General features: G+C 45.5%; 1 protein-coding gene across 4 annotated transcripts in view; it reads right to left on the bottom strand.

Moving 5' to 3' along the window:
- Nucleotides 1-18,877, bottom strand: part of CHRM3 (cholinergic receptor muscarinic 3) — a 3,761,375-nt gene that overhangs the window by 1,702,379 nt on the left and 2,040,119 nt on the right. The window lies entirely within an intron of this gene.

Raw genomic sequence — 18,877 nt, 5'->3', positions numbered from 1 at the left:
GATGCTCTTAGACCCCAGTCCATGCTGACCAAACGAACATTGTTACAGCATCACTGCCAGCAGCCTTGATCAACTGACTCACCTAGTTCACCAGCCCAGACATTAGCAAGCTCAGGATCCCCTCTATGGCTGGATAGCAATACTCCATACATTGTGGCAGCCGGATGTAACGCAAGATTGCAAAGCTCAAGCGCTGACCAGGCTGCACCCTGCAACGTCGGTTGCACAGAATCAATTTTGGCAGCAATTATTCCCCTCAATAGTCTGTACTCCACATAGGTGCATTCACTCAAGTCACAATTACGGCAGACACGTGTGAAGGGCATCCATTTGCCATTTTTTTTTTTTTTATTGTGTTAACTGAATTAACAGTTTTTACAAAAAGAAGAAGAAAATCCCTTTTTTCCAAGTTAGGTTTCCAGTTGCTTATCAAAGGGCTAAGTCCTTTCCAGGTCTTTCTGATCATTGACAAATAACGTCCAAGTTCAAACTGTGCAAAAGGTTTACCACAACGATTACTGGTCTTCGACTTAGCCCATTCATCAAGTATGACCAGCAGTAGTTCTCATCCATTCTTGAGAATTTTGAATAGAGGTGACCTAGATGGGTTTCTCTGTTGCCAGTGGTTCCTGGGCAATGGAGAATCAGGTGTTTTAGGCTCTCCTTTGATTCTTGATTCAGGCAGAAACGGCAGGAGTCAGACGCGGATTTGCCTCGGGTTTTCAAGACCTCATTAGTTTTTAGGATGTTCTGTCTTGCTCTCAAGAAAGTCGAGCGAAAGGTCTTATTCGGAAATTTCAATAGGTAGCTGATGGGCTTTTTTATTTTTTGGGCAAAAGGTGGGAGATGGGCTGCAGATTTGTAGTTCAGACATTTCTTTTTGGTCTCGCACCAGTCTGCTTCTTTCAATTTTTTTGCCTTTTTACGGGATTGCCCAGCAGATCGTTCTCAGAACTACCTATTGATTTTAGGAGAGTTTGGTTTTTATCTATCCAGGTTTTGAGCATTTTGTTTGAGCCTTTCTCGATTTCTTCTTGGATCAGTGTGTAGATTTTCTTCACAGATTATCTCACTTCTCTGTAGAACATCAAGCTGTTAAGGGATACTGTGCCTTCGAGTGAGGTAAGACCGAGTTCTCGTCTTATCAGAGTTATTGGGGTAGAGGTTGGTAGTCGGAGGACTTCTTTCCAAAGGGAACCCTCCAATTTCGGCCAAATAGAATCTGCAATGCCAACCATGGTCGCCACGCCATAAGTAAGCGCTGGAACCGCTTTCATCCTGTAAAAGTTTGTTGCCTCCTTAACTGAAAAGAGACCACATTTTTTGTCCATAATGATCAGTTGATTTGTCAAGGTTTTGTTTTTGTTGATCAGGAGGCCTAGCATTGGTTGCTCATTCATTTTGTTGCTAAACATGGTGCCCAGATATCTAAAAGATTCCACCTCTTCGAGGCGGATGTTTTTGAAGAACCATGCCTCTGGAGCTTTTCGTTTGGCCGTTTTTGTCAGTCGCATCACTTTAGTTTTCAAGGCATTGCTTTCCAGGTCGTTGGTTTGCAGGTATTCCATCAGATTGTCCAGTTTTCGCTGGAGCCCTATCTTCGTTTGATCGATTAAGATGTTTTCGTCTGCATAGAGCAGCCTGCTGACTTTTTCAGACACTAAAGAAGGGAAAGCTTTTACATTCCTTTCGGCGTGTTGGTAGTCGCCAGTGTAGGCATTGTAAAGTGCCGGTGCCAGAGGGCAACCCTGCTTTACTCCACAGGTTGTACCAATTGAAGAGGAGAGTAGCCCTGTGCCATTAAGTCACACTCTCATGGATGTTTCAGAGTAAAGTTCTTGAATAGGATCCAGCAAGGAGGGGGGACAGTTCCAGTAAGTACGTTTTGTCCATAGCTTCTCTCTGTTTACTTTATTGAATGCTTTGGACAAGTCGATAAAAGCCAGGCACAGGGGGGTGCACCTTCCTGGACTCTGGCCTTGAGGATGTTGATGGTGAATATGTTTGCCATGGTACTGAGGTTTTTTCTGAAGCCAGTTTGGAAATTGTCCCACCCTTCTGAAGATGACACCCAGGTTTTGAAGCTGTCGATTAGGAAGGATCCAAAGAGTTTTCCGATGCAGTCAAGGAGTGCTATCGGGAGATAGTTGTTCGGATCGCATCTGTCACCTGACTTGTAAATTGGCACGACATTTGCTGTCTTCCACGACATCGGAATGGATCTGGTTGTCATACACGATTCAAAGATTTCAGCTATCAAGATAGACCAGCTTGCCGGGTTCGATTTTAAGTCCATGTTTGACAGGCCATCAGGGCCTGGTGCTTGTGATGATTTTAATTTCTTGATTTTGGATTCGATGCAAGCGGGGTCAGGATCAATGTCCCAATGGGTACTTCAGTGTTTGCCAGGTTCCATACCCTTGTCGGGTGGGCCAAAGAGGGCGGAAAAGTGAGCGATCCAGGCTTCTTCTGGAAAGCTGGATGATAAAGCGTCCTCACTTGATGAATTTTTTGCGTTAATCAATGTCCAAAAACCTTCGTTTGCTTGCCAGCCAGTACTCGCAGCATTTGCTCAGGGTCATCTTGATATAGCTGGAGTTTAAAGCCTTTTAGACAGTTTTTGTAGGCATTTGTGACGGTCCGAGCTGTTTCTCTGTTAGTGGATGAAGGAAAACGTGTGGCCTTTCTTGTGGCTTGTCTCATCTCCAGCCTTTTTTCTCTAAATGTCAAGTTGTTATGGTGGTGAGTCTTCACTTTATTTCGGTTACCCGTTTTCCGAATCTGGTATGGTTGTAGTAGCGGGCAGTAGTCCGTGAGGCTGCCTCCCTCTTTTGCGTTGTCAAGAGCTTTTTCTTGCCAGTAATTTGTAATTAGTGTCGTAATGAGTGAACCTTTCAGCCTTAGACGTGTGGAGTTGGCGTAGGTCTCAATGTTGGTCGTTCTCAGGGCGCTCAAACTTTCATGGACGTCGAGGCTGGGAGCTGTCCACGTCGGTTTCAGGAGATTATGGTAACTGTTGCATGTTCTAATGATCTCGAAACCTGTGACCTGTGGCAAGAGGTTTCTAGAACGATAGACGTGGTCTAGGGTAGCGTGCCTTCCTGCTAACTCCCAAGTGGGAGGACTGGGTGAGGAACTTTGCCCAAGAAGTGGGCATTATGAAGGTCAAAGGAGTCCATCAGGTTCGCCCATTTCTTTCTTCTTTCTAGGGAGTTTTCTGGCAATTGTGAGATGTTTGATTTTGATTGGGAGTTTTCGGATTCATTGTCCATGATCTTGACGTTTAAATCGCTGCAAATGATTGTGCTATCAATTTGGTCGTTTGATAGAGCATCCTTCAGAATATTTTTGATTTTCAATAGAAAGCGCTCTGTTGCACATTCTTTGAGGTTCCAGTACAGGTTTACTAGTAAGTAAGTAGTTTTCTTTTGTTTACTTTAGTCTTGTTGGTTGTAGCCTCGTTGGATCAGTGCTGCCAAGATGTGTGGCTCCTCCTTTATTACTTTGAGGAACTGAAAGTTGGATCCAATGAGCGATCAGTAATCCGGCCCTTGGTCTGCCTGAGGCTCCTCTCAGGGCTGAGGAAGAAATGATTGCATAGCCCTCTATCGTTGGTTTGTTTTGTATCCAAGTTTCTTGAAAACACCAGATGTCGGATGATCCGAGGTTTACATCAGAAGAGTACGTCAGGTGAGTAAAACCTCGGTTGTTCCAGGAACTAAAGGTTAGGTTGGTAGTCGGTTCCGTATTTGGTGACTGACCAGAGGCATCCTTGTTAAATTGCCTTGTGTTTGATTGCTAGGATCTTTGCTTTATTGACAGGGCTTTGGGCAACCAAGCCGAACAGTTGGGGTCTTCCTTGGGGCTAGGTTGCTTCTGGTCATCGGTTGACTTCTCTTTTTCTTTAATTGGGATTTCTTGTTCGATGGTGATGTTCCATTTTTGCTGGGGGCCAGGCAGGACTGTTTCCAATTCTAGGGAGCTTGGACGGTGGCCCTCGTTCTGTTTCTGCGAGGTGGATCTTGGATAGCGCCTGTTTGAGGATGACGAGGCCTGATCGTTCAAGTATGTGGCACCGTTGGTGCCATAGACTTTCCTCTTTTTGGCTCGAGAGCGTCTCTCCGAGCAATCTAATGAGTGTTCTTTGAGTTTGCGGCCTTCATTGCTTATGTAATCTGTGAGGTCGTATCCTAGAGCTCTCAGTTTTGTTTTTCGCCTTTGTTAAGGCAGTTTTTATGATTTTGGACTGTATGTGTAAATAAACACTGTCAACTCTCTTTTTGTCCTGAAATTCCACAATTGTAAGATTTTCTGTGGATAAAGTTTCTAGTGCTGGAACCAGATGCAAGATTCTTAGGATGGTTTTTCTGTAGAGGATGAAAGAGGCGTCATCTTTCCAGATGCTTTTCAAAATGAAGGTACAGGTCTTAGTAGACCTGGCAGAGCGTCTTATGAGTTCTCTTTTAGCTTGTCGGTCTTTGCTTTTGTCACTAGGTGTGGGTGCGTGCTTTGACTTTCGGGGCCCTCTGGAGTTTGACGTCCGTTGGGATCTTGATGTGATTGAGGGTCTAGTTGTCTGATCTGATTTTTGGTGCCTTTTTGGGCTCCGTTTTCTAGAAGTTTTCTGTGGCAACTTCTGTGAACTCTAGAGCGCCAGCGAGTTGAGGTTTCTGTTGGTCGTTCCTGTTTTGGTTTTTGAGAATCACCTCTCGTTGATTGTGTCCTGTTAGAAGGGTGGGACCTGGACTTGGCCTGGTCCAGAGGCTTTTCCGTTTTCTTAGCCGGTGGGTACTGGAATAATTTTCTGTCTTTGTTTTTAGCCAAGAGGTTTAGTTTCTTCTCTTCCAGTGTCAAGAAGATTGGACTTGTTTGCTCCTGAGAGGGCACTATTTTTTTCATGTTTTAGTTTGTGGTCAAGACATTCCGCAGATGGCGCAGGGGATTGGCTGTTTGCTTTTCTCTTCCTTTTTTGAGGTGGCTTCCGATCGACCTCGTCCCAATCCTCCCAGGTTTCTGTCTTGTTCAAAGCGGCCTCCATCAACTCACTTTCCGTGATTGAGCAGATGGTATCGTCCATGTCCTTCTTTTCTTTGGTGATAGTGCGTGAAGGCTTTGGTTGAAAAGGAAGAGTAGGATCACTGGATTTAAACTCAAAAGGTAGGCAGGATTGTTTTAATGAGGAAGTCAGACTGTCCTCGTTGATTTTAAGTCTGGTAGGAAGTCTGCTAGTCTTCACCTTCAGGGGCCCTCTCAGTGTGACGTCGTCTTTTTGGATGGATTGGTCAAGAGACCAGGTTGCACATCCATTCTTCACTTGAGGTTTGGTCACAGTTTTCGGGTTGATTTTTCCCAAGTTAATTGGGGGTGACCACAAGGGCTTAGTGCTTAAAGATTTTGTTTTTTCTTTTGGTTTCTGTGTGGTCGAACTAGTTGGAAGGATTTCCGTTGTTTACTGCGTTCTGTCCAGGTTGCGCACTTTTTACTTGGTTGGTGGTGACTGTCGTGGCTTCTTTGGCTGAGTTACCTGTAAATTGGAAAGTTTTGATTACTGGCTCGTCGGTTTGGGTGGACCTCGAGCACTTTGTGCAAACGACGAGGTGACCAGATTGCGATAGAACTTCTCCCATGGGTGGTTTGTTAAGTTCCTTTGCTGTGATGTATCCTTCGATGAAGGAAAGTCACGTTTGCATATGGGCCAGTAGAGTTACTTGGTCTTTTGCAGAATCGTTGAGCGCTTCATATAGCTTAGTGAAGGGCACGAGAGCTATGGTCAAGGACGACATGAGGGCCAAGAGGTCTGTTTTTCTTTTTGGTGATAAAGAGGGAGAGCCCGACACGGCTCTAGTATCGGGCATTGGGTTTGAGCCTCGTCTTTCCAGCGATGGTTGCCGTAAGTTGGCGAGACTCTCACTTGCAGGGTTCTCTTGAGTGAGTCTGCCAGGAAGAGGGACTCTTTTCCTCGCTTCCTGGTCGGTTGAGTTTGTTAAGTCTTTGCCCAGGAGTTCCATCTGGCGTCTGCTCTTCATAGGAGTTGCAGGGCCTCTTGGCCCCAGGTCCTCGACCGACTTGCTTATGGCAGGGTCGTGGGTATTTTGCGCTTGGTCAGTGAGAGTTGAGATGGTCTTTTGTGTCGAGTTGGGTTCCGACACATTCAAAGTGGTTACAAGACCGGGTCTCTCCACTTTTAGGTGCCATCTTTTCAGTAAAGCAAGTTTGCGCAGGGAGTCCTTGTCGTCTTCATGATTCAGGTCTTGGTGGGTTCCTTCCAGTAGTTCAGTGTCCGATATCTCAGCTCTGTCTTCATGCTGAGATTTGCTTTTTGTCGCAAAGAAGTCGGCTATGGATCCCATCGCTGATGTTTTTTTCACCTTACAAAGCCGTGATGGTGTTTTTTCTTTCGTCAGTCGTTTTTTACATGACTGCTGCGTGGTACGCTTAGAAGAAGTCGTTGTACGTGGTTGAGACTGGCGCTTAATGTAGATTGCAACCATGGGGTTGGGGCGACTTGAAAATGCTGCTTCTGTTGGTGTGGAATGTGGATCAGAGAAATTGAGTCTTTGGGGAATAGTTGTGGGTTTGATTTCATCCCCTGAAACGTCCAGGTCGTCTTCAGAGTACTCAATTGTAGAGTACGAGCAATCTTCAGTACTTTTGCCAGCCACTCTGTTTTTGACTGGACTAGAACAGTCCTCATGTTTAAGTGGTTGGTGGATTTCCACTTTAGTAACTTCTCTATTCTGGGGGTCAGCTAATTTAGCTGACGAGGTGGTGATTACCAGTGGCTTGGGTAAGCTTGGTGCTTTTAGGTGGGTGACGGTTGATTGATGAGCTCCCAATTCAGTTGTCTCCTTTATTTTCAAATCCTCCTGATTTTCCACAGGAGGAAATCCCGGTTCTAGGTTCCCTAATGGAGTCGGGCTCCAAAGACCCTCACGGCCTTGCATTGAGGCCGACTGATCCTCTGTTAGCTTCTGTTTGTCCGAGTGCAGTAAGGGCTGCGCGTTCTGTGGGGACGCCTGTACCGCGTCGCCGATCCGTCCCGTGTTTTCCAGCTCACTCTGCGCTGTTCGCGGTCATCGGCAGCGAGGCTTGTCGCCTCTGCGACAAGCTCCCGGCAGGCAGCAGCGCCCAGCTCGAGAGGAGGAGGACCACAGTCGGGCAAGGCTCGCGGGTCCCGGGGAAAGGAGAAGTGCGCCCCGTCCACAAGGTCGTCTTCAGCAGCTTCCTTCTCGGCGACAGCGCAGGTGGCAGGGTGAGCTGCGAGGTCTTCCTCGAGCAGATCTTGAGTGCTGGTAAGTCCCGATGGACTATTTTCCAGAGAGCAGGGGAGGAGGGGTAAGATCTTGCTTTCCGCCGGCGGGGCATGGTTGGAGATTGCCCCCGCCAGCGCTGTCGATGCAGATAGGTCACTCCCCTCCCTGTTGGGAAGCAGTTCCGCTAGCATTGGGACTGCATGAACGTCTTCCGAACCAGATAAGGCTATTGAATAGTCTTTTTTTTGTTTGATGGAGTCCAGTAACGCCTGGCCTTCAAATGATTTAAGTATTTGCTGGGCTGAGGACGCCTTCAAGGGGGGCAGTTTTCTAACCCGGTTCAGCGGCCTCAGAGGGCTCTGCCGCTCCAGGCCGCTGTCCTCGCTTCGAGTCCACTGGCTTCGAAGCCAGTGCCCCTCACTGCTTGTTTCACAGGCCTGCATCTCAGGGCCAGATGGACCGCGGACCGGCCACGGACTGCCGTAGACTGCGAGCACCTCAGCGAGCTGCTCCGCAGCCGCTCCGTGGCTCAAGTGAGTTTATGAAGGCTGTGTGGGTCACTCCTCCCACCACAGCAACGGAAAGCAGACTGCAGGAGAGCAGGAGAAAGCCGGGACTGCCGTAGACTGCGAGCACCTCAGCGAGCAGCTCCGCGGCTCAAGTGAGTTTATGAAGGCTGTGTGGGTCACTCCTCCCACCACAGCAATGGAAAGCAGACTGCAGGAGAGCAGGAGAAAGCCGGGACTGCCGTAGACTGCGAGTACCTCAGCGAGCAGCTCCGAGGCCGCTCCGCGGCTCAAGTGAGTTTATGAAGGCTGTGTGGGTCACTCCTCCCACCACAGCAATGGAAAGCAGACTGCAGGAGAGCAGGAGAAAGCCGGGACTGCCGTAGACTGCGAGCACCTCAGCGAGCAGCTCCGCGGCCGCTCTGCGGCTCAAGTGAGTTTATGAAGGCTTTGTGGGTCACTCCTCCCACCACAGCAACGGAAAGCAGACTGCAGGAGAGCAGGAGAAAGCCGTTGCCATTGTCAAACAAATCCTTGATGTATCTAATTCCTCCTAAGAACCATGATGGCCAGAAGAGTACTTTACTCTGTACGGTCATAGCCGGATTCAGCCAGATAGATGCATCTTGGAACAAGTATGGATCACTTCCTATTCCATCCGACATGCAGCGCCAGCATTCATGCAGGAGGGCTATCAGTGGGTTCTGTAAGCAAGATGGTCTCGTAAATGTCGTCAACAAGGCCTTGGGCGGCAAGTGAGATATACTATTACACTCCAATACGATGTCATCCAGTTGATCTTGGCCGGACTTTACAACATAGATGCCTAGCAGTGAACGCCAGATGATAGTTGAAGAAGTTTGGAAGATTCATACCACCTTGTTTCAGTGGAAGCTGCTTCTTCCATAAGGCTAACCTTGGCGGCTTGCCAACCTGGCATTTGCTTTAGTAATCCTACTCGAACCTCCTTAAAAGTGATCTGTGAATATTTAAGGGTTGCTCCATGTAATAAAGTGGTGACCTTTGGGTATTCACAAATACAAATCCAACACAAACCTGTGCTGAGACTTGGATGTGTGGAATCTGCAATAGAAATCAGACACCATACTATTCCAGTATCGGAATTGGCGGGCACCCCTGGTCGTCACTAATCCAAGTGTACTCCAAAGATGACGTGAATCGTGACCTCGTTTTGCAGGGTTTATTCATGATTATGTATGCATAGTTCAGGGCAACTCAAAAGTGTCAGAATGGCGAACTATTTATTGAACCCAAAAAGCTCTACAAAGGTGTTTCTGTGTTTTTCTCTGCTGTCTCTTGCAATCTTTTCTATAAAGGCTCAATGTGAAAATGTATCATGGCGGGTAAGTGGCATCGCCATGTGGCCACTGGGTGGACACTGTTGCCAACATGCTTCAGTTCTTCCTCTTACAGTGAGACATTCTTCCAGAGCTTTTGAACTTAGCACCTCCACACCTCTTACTCTCCTCCTTTTTGTGAAGCTACGACTCACACATGCGTAGGGGTCTTGCTTAACACTTTGTCTCTGGCACTCAGGCTTGCTGCTGTCTAACCTCCTGGATGTTCAGCCACATGTTTAGCCTTCTCCCAAACAGCAGATAGTCTGTCGCTGTCGCTCTCTTTCTCCCTCTCTGTAACTCTCCCTCTCTATTCAGGGAACATCCCACTCTCCTCCTCTCTCCCTTGCTGTGTATTCACCTTTCGTCTAACTGCCTCTCTTTCCTCCTTCCCACGTTTCTAGGAGTTCTCTACTTTACTTTTTACATTATTGATTTATATTGCACACCACTGACCCGGTGGCTTAAGGGCACCGAACACACACACATAACAGAAGGAAGAAAGCGTCCGCCAGGCCAGAGGCGGCCAAACAAAGCCGATATCAGCATATATAGACCAATGCATAGATGGAAATGATCATTCAAACTAAACAGGAATGTCTTTAGATTTTTTCTAAAGACAGGTGTAGAGATTTCCTCTCTAAGTCTCAAGGGAATTGTGTTCCAGGCAGCCGGGGCTGCCGCGAAAAAAGCTCCATTCTTTACCTGCGACAGTCTAAAAGCAGGAGCTTTTAGTTGTACGGAGTTGTTTGATCTCAAGTTATGTATATTGGCTTTTAATGCCATGTCTTCCTTCAGGTAAATTGGGGCTGTGCTTCTCAAACACTTGTGAGTAATCAGTATAAGGCGAAAGGAGATTCTATCATTTATGGGCAACCAATGAAGACTTCTCCTGGCCACAGAGATATGTTCCCTTTTATTGAGATCCATGATACCTCTTACAGCGTTATTTTGCACCACCCGAAGCCAGTTGATCTCGGCTTTCGGTAGTCCAACTAGTAGGCTACTACAATAATCTATTCTGGAGCCCATCATAGTCCTGCCAAGTGTTTCACGTTTCTCTCTGGAAATTAATGGGCGTGCATGCGTCATTAGCTTAATGTAATATGAGGCTGAAGAAACCAGGCTACTCACTTATGCCTACATATTCAGATAGTGGTCGAGATAAACTCCAAGGGTCTTGACTTTACTTTTTGTTTTGATCATACATCCATCAATTTGACACTGAGCATATTCCAGCTCCATCTTGTGAGTTTTTGCTTCTGAGCCCACCAGCATCAACTCAGTTTTGCTGGTAATCAGCGCGAGACCATTGTTACACATCCAGCTTTGGATCAGGCTGTATATCCTATTTATATTAATCTCATCCTCCATAAAGTTGCCAGATATGGGGAAGACACATTGTGTGTCGTCAGCATAATTTGTGAATTCAATTTTATTGCTTTCCAAGAAATCGAGAAAGGAAACGGTAAATATGTTATAAAATATCTGAGACAATTAGGCTCCTTGCGGTACACCAATTGTAAACTCAATTGGTTGTGCATCCGCCTATTGCTGCTTGCCCTGCATTGTTATTCACTGAGGAAAGATCTGACCCAGCCTGGTGCTGACATAGAAAACCCTGCCACCTCCTCCAACCTGGTGACCAATAGAGCATGGTCCACCAGGTGGAAGGCGGTGGACAGGTCGAGCAGCATGAGCATAACCATCTGTCCATTGTCCATATGTCGGAGAATCCTGGATTTAAGGTCTAACAGCGCTGTCTATTTTCCATGTCTCTCACTGAACCCTGACTGCCATATGTTCAAAATGTCGTAGAATCTGAGATGTTTCAAAACTTGTGAGTAAACCACTCAATCCAGTATCTTGAGTAAAAATTGAGAGTTGGAAATAGGGCAGTAATTCAACAGATCCAGCGGACAGAGACCGGTAAACTTCAACAGGGGTTTAATCCAGGTGTTTTTGATACCTTTTGGGACACAACCATCCCTAAAGGAGGCGTTGACTAATTTACATAGTGTTGTAATCAAAGTGGAGGAACATGCCTTAATAGCCATAGCCGGGCATGCGTCCCCTTTGCATTTAGTGGGTTTAAGCTTTTCTATAATAAGTGCTAATTCTGAATCACTTACATGTCTGAATGAAAATTGTTCTTCTACTTTCCAGGTTTTTCATATGGCATTCATAGTTTCGGCATCTTTAGGAGTTGTGGCTTTCTTAGAGAGTACAATCTTATCCTTAATCCTATTAAGTTTGGTGCATATATCATCTTGTATAATGTCTCTGGTAACTACATCATTTTTGTCCTGGCTGGGATGTTCTAGCTCGTTCAGAATTTTGAATAATTCCCTTGGTTGAGAGCAAGCTTTTTCTTACTCCCTCTGACATTGTTCACCTCCTTCACTCCTCTTAACCTGGTCCTTCACACCATCTTGCACCCCCTTCTCCTGTATCTCAAACACCTGTTGTATTTCCACCTCCTCCCTTAACTTCTCCTGCTACCCCAGCTCCTACTGCACCACAACCATCCCCACGCCTCCATTCACTGCTCAACTTCTCCCATCTCCCACACTGCTTCTTCAGGAGCAAGTGATTGGATGGTGGTTCACTCTCTCCCCTTAGGCCTGGTTTGTGGAAAGGACTTGCAGATGGGGCTGCACAGTTCCTCTATTCAGGGACTGGTTGGTCTACTTGGGCGTCCCATGTTTAGGTGTGTCTAGTTTAATTTCACAGGCCCCTTCCCCAACACACGCTCCAAAAGGCTGGTACTCCATCTTGGATTAAGTGGCATCATGCATTGTGATATGAAAAACCCAATGCACTCCGCCGGCAGGGCTTGCATGACTGATAGTGCTCAGTGGTCCATGTCTCACACTGCGTGGTAGTGGGTGCTGAATGGCTTCTGCTCTAATAAGTTTTGAAATTACAGCTGCACAAACTAAACACTGCCCGGGTTTATAGCTACCTTGGCTTTTAACCTTTCATTCTGAGTCTGTCTTCTTAAAGGGCCAGTAGAGGCTGCATGAGCCATATGGCAATTACCTGCAAAAAGCCCCCAGTTAAGTGGAAGGTTCCAGGGAAGCCTCCCCATCCCAAGGCCCCACAGTGGTGGGATCCAGACCCAATTCTTCCACACAGACAACTTAAGGAAAAATCAGGGGACAACATCACACACTATAAAAACAGATAACATAATATTTCTACTCTGGGAATCTTGTTTCGTGCGGTCACCCATATGACAAACACATTTAGTTGGATATGCAGAGATTTAGTTTGTGTTATGCTGGTGAATGTGCATCTATGATTTTGCTTGCTCTTACATGTAGCAGCATATTACTCTACTTATTTGCTAGTATCAGAGATGTGTACGCGCCGGGGAGCTCCATGTTTTAGTTTCCTTTTATTATAAATTCATAATTAGAAATTAAATCTCTTGTTTCATCATCAAACGTTTCCACATTATTTCACATGATACACACATAGAGTTAAGTCATTTAATTGTTCTTACCTTTACATTACTTGGAACCAGCTTCTCTTGGTCCCTGCTAAAAAATGGCTTACATTCTTCTGAAAATGGTCTTTTTTCATATTATGTATTAGATATTGATTTCTACTTTTGGTAAGTTTATCTTTACCCCATCAGTGTAGTCTTTTATGTTGTAGGTGTGTTCTCGTGCATTATTCAATTTGTTTCTGTGTGTTGGGACGAATGCAAGGCTTTCGTCCCTTCTCCCCAAGGAGAAGCATCCCCTCTTTTGGACTGGGGAAGTGAGCCTGCTAAGCTTAACACTCCCAATAATCAATGCTCGGGAGAAAAATATCTACTGGAGGTCCTGAAAGCTCTAACTCTGGAGCAGTTTATTAATTTGGTCCTAAGTGAAGAGGTTGTTTTAAAGAAAACGACTTAAAAAAAAATGATTTAGATAGAATGCTCTGTGACTGCAGGGAGCGGTCTTTCTAAATCAAACTGTTACGCCCCTGCTTCGCCCGAGTGCATGGAGGGGCCGACAGGCACGCCAGGACACAGAAGCGAAGAAATTCATATTTTTGTGGTTTTTGTAGGCTGCCTAAAATCACCCATAAAAAAATCGGAAAGATCACGTAGAACCATTAATTCATTGCCCACTCCTCTCCAAATGGCCATCCTACAACAACATCAAACGTCATTAGAGAAGTCCATCAAGATTTGCCTGGCCCAGTCCAAGGCTTTCCACTTTTATAAGCAACACCTTGGAAAGGCTCCCGAATGCAGAAGAGACCGTATTTATTGATTTATTTTATTTATTGTTCACTTGTTAGGCGCTTATACAGGAAGCAAATACTGCTTCAAAGTGCCCACAAGGCAACATGGAGGGGATAGGGGATGATAGACAATGTACTTACAACAATGTTAAATAAATCAGTACAACAATACAATGATGGGGACGGGAAGACAAACCTATTATGCCTTGTGAGTGTTCAAAACGTGCAAGTGCAGAGGGGAATGAGATATGTGCTGTGGTGCTCATGGAGAGCAGTAGGTGGAGTGCTATGAAGAAGGTAAGTGCAATCTCTAGTGGTGGATAGAGACTAGCCCCTTCTTTTCGGGATAGTCACCTTTCTCCTCAAAAGGTTCGAGAAATTCCAACCCCTGTCATCCTGAAAAATAAGGAAGATTTATTAAGGAGAACGGTCATACCCCCTTTAATAACCCATACATAGAAGCAAACCCACTCCTCCTACAAACGCCACTTGTTCCTCATGAGGAGAAAAGGGACATTTTGCCTGAATCTGTCAAAAAAAGCTTTCCAAGGTACCCTTAGAAATAGGTTGGTTAGAGCCAGACGGAAGAAGGAAAAGGGGAGAAAACACAGGTGAATGAACTGACGAGACGGACATATATTTGAGTAACACAATCCCTGTTTAGGCCCGCAAACCGGTTTGTATAAATCAAACCTAGGCCAATGCCTAAATCGATTATGACAGTAAACAAATGTCCATCCAGGCAGACTTGGTTTAGCCAAACAGCCTGGATCTAGAAGAGACAGTGAGAATAACTTGTGTGCATGGGAATGCAGAAGTCTACCGCACAGTCCTATTAACCTCAGAATTCAGGGGAGACCTCACACCACTAAAGGTATCAGTCATCCCTGGGCTTCCAGGGGAAATAATCATTGGGACAGTATTCCCTACATTTCTGGATCTGCTCCACCCAAAACTGCAGAAGGAAGTAATTGAGATTTACTTCCCTTTGTCATCATGGGAGGAGTTCTCTGCGTTAAGTGAGGCTACTCCATGGATTTGGGAGAAAGTTGTCTTGACCAGGTGGTAACCCAACTAGAGGAGGTCTCCAAGCCCATGGGAGGGGTTTTTGATGAATCTGGGGAATTCACCCCTTCTCCCCCAGGGGAAGCCCCACCCTTTGGAACTAGGGAGGGGATCAGGTAATATAATTCCAGCAGAAATGTCGCGGTAAAAATAAAATCAGCTAAGTTTACCACCCCTTAGGGGACAGGGCAAGCAGGATCCCATTGGGGGTGACTCCCTCTTGGTGAACAATGAAACCCCAGAAAGGGATTTTATTCATCCTCCTTCATCTGAAAGATTCCATATATGTGTTGGCTATATGGGGATTGAGCAATGTAGTAGTACTTGTGAACCTTTATGGAAGGCTGGAGTAGTTTCTGACCCTTCTTTTCAACATACAGTACAAGCAACACTGAGTCAATGGAACATCCAATTTTGTTTCGGCTTGAATGATTAAGACAACGGAGGAATAACATCGTTGAGAGAGCAATGGCAAAAGGAAGTCCCGCAAGAGGTGACAGCCTCCTGGTGAGTGGAGCTAAGCAGCAGACCGATGCAGAAGGTTTCTGGCGTGGAGCAGCGAAGGAGCCCACAAAATGCTGTTAATGCCAGTTTGTCCTGGAGCCAGTCAGGCTCGACCAAGCAAATGGAGAAGCACCACCCGAGCATGCAACTGTATCTCTGTATCTCTGATGAGCCTGTGAACGTTCAGCCAAAGAGGAGGCCAATGTGGAGAACCGATGTGGGTAACACAGGAAGAGGCTGACCGGCAGTCCTGCATTAGTGGAAGAGACGCCCTCCTCCAAGGAATGTCGCCACAACATAGAAGGTGCACGGCTGTTCTTGGGAGCAGGAAGGAGTGCAGGAAGACCCTAAAAAACCCTATGGCACGGTGAGAAACTAGAAAGCCCTTGTCAGGTCGACCTCCAACAGAACCGAAGAAGGGGTGAGAGACCCAATAGCCCATGGCAGGTTGAAAAACAAGAAAGCCCATGACAGCGGGACAGCCAAACATCCCTAAGAAGGGATGGGAGACTCAATACCCCACTTGAGGTGAGAAACCAAAGAGTCCCTGGCAGGGTGACAGAACCAACAGTCCCAAGAATACACAATACACCAGAGCGGGGTAAAAAAAACTAGAAATCTGCTGGCAGGGTGAAAGTCGAGCGACCCCAAGAAGGTCTGATTCATACAAAAAAAACATTGGGGTGAAAAGCCAAAGGACTCTTGGCAGGGTGAGAGCCAAGCGACCCCAAGATGGGGCAAGAAACACATGAACAGAAGGACAAGGGAAACAAACCATATTGCAGAGTGAAGGGCTCACCATCCCGGGAAGGAAAGTCAAAGATTGTTACACACAAAAACCAGGATGATCCAAAAGGCATTCTTATCAGAATTCTTAACTATCCCAAGGCCCAGGAATCGATAGATGGAACATTGGGTGGGAGTCAGAAGCCAACCACCATTTCAACTATTGAAGTAGAAACACTGTAGCATTCCTGGACTGGTCCATTTTATGTTCGGTTTTTTTATATTAGTGGTAGTATCAGTATTTAGCTTGAACTAGGCATTTGGGACACAGGACTGTGTTAGTTTGCAAGACTTACTGATGGGCACCAGCTATTTTTAATTTTCGTACATTAGCTAGGACCGACCCACACCTTAGAGTTAGGGAAAGAGTAGGCCTTCTTTTTCTCTTTAAATAAAAGTCACAATTGAACAATGCTCTCTTGTCCGGCTCCTGCATCTGCCTTACCACAGTATTTATTCCTATGAGGCTTTCAAAGTAATTCGTCTTTTTGGTATATTCCTATAAAAGGACTATTTGACGAAAGGCAGCTCTCCTTTGTAGTGCTTTTAATTACAATTCCCTCATCTGGTACATTTTATCTAAACAAATGGTTGGGTATTATTAATTGTGTATGTACTCTCATACGCTACTTGCGCATGGATTACCCTGAAATCTCTCTCCCCCGCTACAAACTACCAACAATATGACGGTGCTGTTTCATGCCTTGAAGATATATACCTTAATATCTTTTTTTCATCTGATATAAGTTTGGTCAGTTGGCAAGAGCTTCAGAGTAAGATACCGATTTATAGAACAGCAATACATAGCTCATCAGTAAAAGTCACAATAGACAAGAGTAAAAATAGTGTTCAAATAGCCACACATTTCTTTAACAGATGCATTGTTGGGTTTCTTCTAGACTCCAAAATGGTGTGTGTTATTCTGAGAGTTAACGGCTGTGTGTTTCTACCAAACTCACGTAATTCCTCAACATTTGTACATTACGACTTTTGATTTTGAATTGGGGTGTCTAAACAATGTTTAATTATAGCTTAAAGATCTTCTACCTCCAGCGAATGCTATCCTAGTTGCTAGATAGGTTGTTGATAAGATCATTGTATTACTATGGAAAATTCCTTTAAAGATAAACTGAGTTTGCAAAAGAAAAGATAGGAGCTTTCCGAGGATCTGGACGTGGCGTCTCAACCTCCGTCTTTTCAATGTTCAATAGGCTGCAGAATGAAATGCTGATTCGGGGTGCAAATGAGGATCTAGGACAGGGTTATCCAACTCCAGGCCTCGAGGGCCAGAAACATGTTGGATTTTCAGGATACCCCTCATTAATATTCAAAAGACAAATTTGCATACAATGATTCTGGATGTATGCACATTTTTTTCTCATGAATATGGATGAGGGATGTCCTGAAAATCCATTAGGATTCTGGCCCCTGAGGCCTCGAGATGAACAACCCTAATCTAGGGAGTACTGCTAGCAATGTATTCCCTACGACGGCCCGAGACAATCTTAACACCTGAACATATATCCAGGCCTCAGCGCGGGCAATCAATGGGTTCATTCTCTTTAAGAGATGACACTCTTGAACAGTTGGCTTCACAGTGGAGTGGATAGACTTCAAAGGACCCCATGCGAAAGGCTAGGGACTTTGTAGTAGTGACAATGTGCACTTTGTACAGCCCTCTGCTACTTCCTAGCTAAGTTTGCACTATATAAAATACTGTACACACATGCCTGAGGGCTCAGTTTATTTTAATCTGAAATAAATGTAAAGTCATTATTTGGTAAGAATACACGTTGGTGGTGTGTTTACTAGGTGCTATCATGGAGTTTAGTAGGGTAGATAATAATGTTTAATATTTAGATAGCTCACTGCACAAACTGAATAGCTGATGGCAGTGTTAACAGATTATATTACCCAACTCAGCAGTACTACATTTATTGACTTTTGAAGCATTAAAGGCTGAGTCGGCATTGCTAGGATTCAGGCCTCTCGCTGCAGGTTGCACACTGTTATCAGAGGGTAGCTTTTAACGCTTAACAGCTTCACAAAGGAAACCATCTATTTGCATGGCACCCCTTATTGTAAACGACAAAGATAGGTTGAAAGGAAGTTTTCTTAAATTGTTTAAAATAGTCTGAAATGAATAACAAGCTGATATTGATGTATTTTTTTAGAATAGCACAAATTCTGCATTTATTCTGCTATCACCGACTGAAAGATTTCTTGAATGAGAACGCACAAGAGCCAAAGTGTTAAGCAAACAATTGTTTTGACGAATCCGGCGAGTTCAACACCTCTCCCCTAAGGGGAGCCAACCCCTTTAGGACTAGGGAGTGAGCCTGCTAAGCTTAACCACCCCTTTCCCCCAGATACTTTATGGGGTATGTATTAACTAAGATGCGTGAGAACCTTTTTTCAATGGCTCGTTCAGCTTCTGACCCAAACTTCTTTTCATCCTCTTTAGGGAAAAGCACAGAATGACTGAAAAACTAGCCTCCTGAAGTCATGTCAGGCAAGTAACCAATCGGGAAGCATGCAGAGTTTAATTCCGCTGCAGTGCACATTGAGGGGAGGTTATCGGGTAATATTATCCCCGCCAATAATATTGCCATATATATGGTCGTCGGGAACAGCCATAGGTGATATTAGTGGGGATCATTTTTGGGATAAATGGGAGCGGGGGATGTGGGGGTGTCCCCCGCTCCCTTTAAAATAATATGGGGGCTGCAGGGGGGAAATAACAGAGAAACCCCCAGATCGGAGAGGGAAAATGAGAAAAGCCCTTTTGTGGGGAAAGGTCAAGTAACCCCGGAGTGGGGAAAAAGCCAAGAAGCCCCAAAGTGGGGAAACAAGATAGAGAAAAGACTGGGGTGGGTGAAAGAAACCAGGAGCCCAGAGTGGGAAATGAGCAGGAGGGAGCCCCAGAGTGGCAGAGAAAACGACTGAAAGAAACCCAGACTGTGGGAAGGGAAATAGAGATGTCTCCCCGAAGGGAGAATGACTATGGGACACGCACGTTTCATGGAGAACCAGAGAGAGCCGGCTGAACTCCAGCTGTACACAAACAATAAAGTTTGGGCTGAACATAGGCAAGGGTATAGAGACATAAGAGGAGTGGCGGGCAGAAGACAGCAGCATCCCTTTCCCTTGGGCCAGGTTCAAA

Source organism: Ambystoma mexicanum, chromosome 4q (genome assembly GCF_040938575.1).
Source record: "Ambystoma mexicanum isolate Mex_15411 chromosome 4q, UKY_AmexF1_1, whole genome shotgun sequence".
NCBI classification, from domain to species: domain Eukaryota; kingdom Metazoa; phylum Chordata; class Amphibia; order Caudata; family Ambystomatidae; genus Ambystoma; species Ambystoma mexicanum.
The sequence above is the reverse complement of the archived record's forward strand: the minus strand, read 5'-3'. Positions and strand labels throughout refer to the sequence as shown.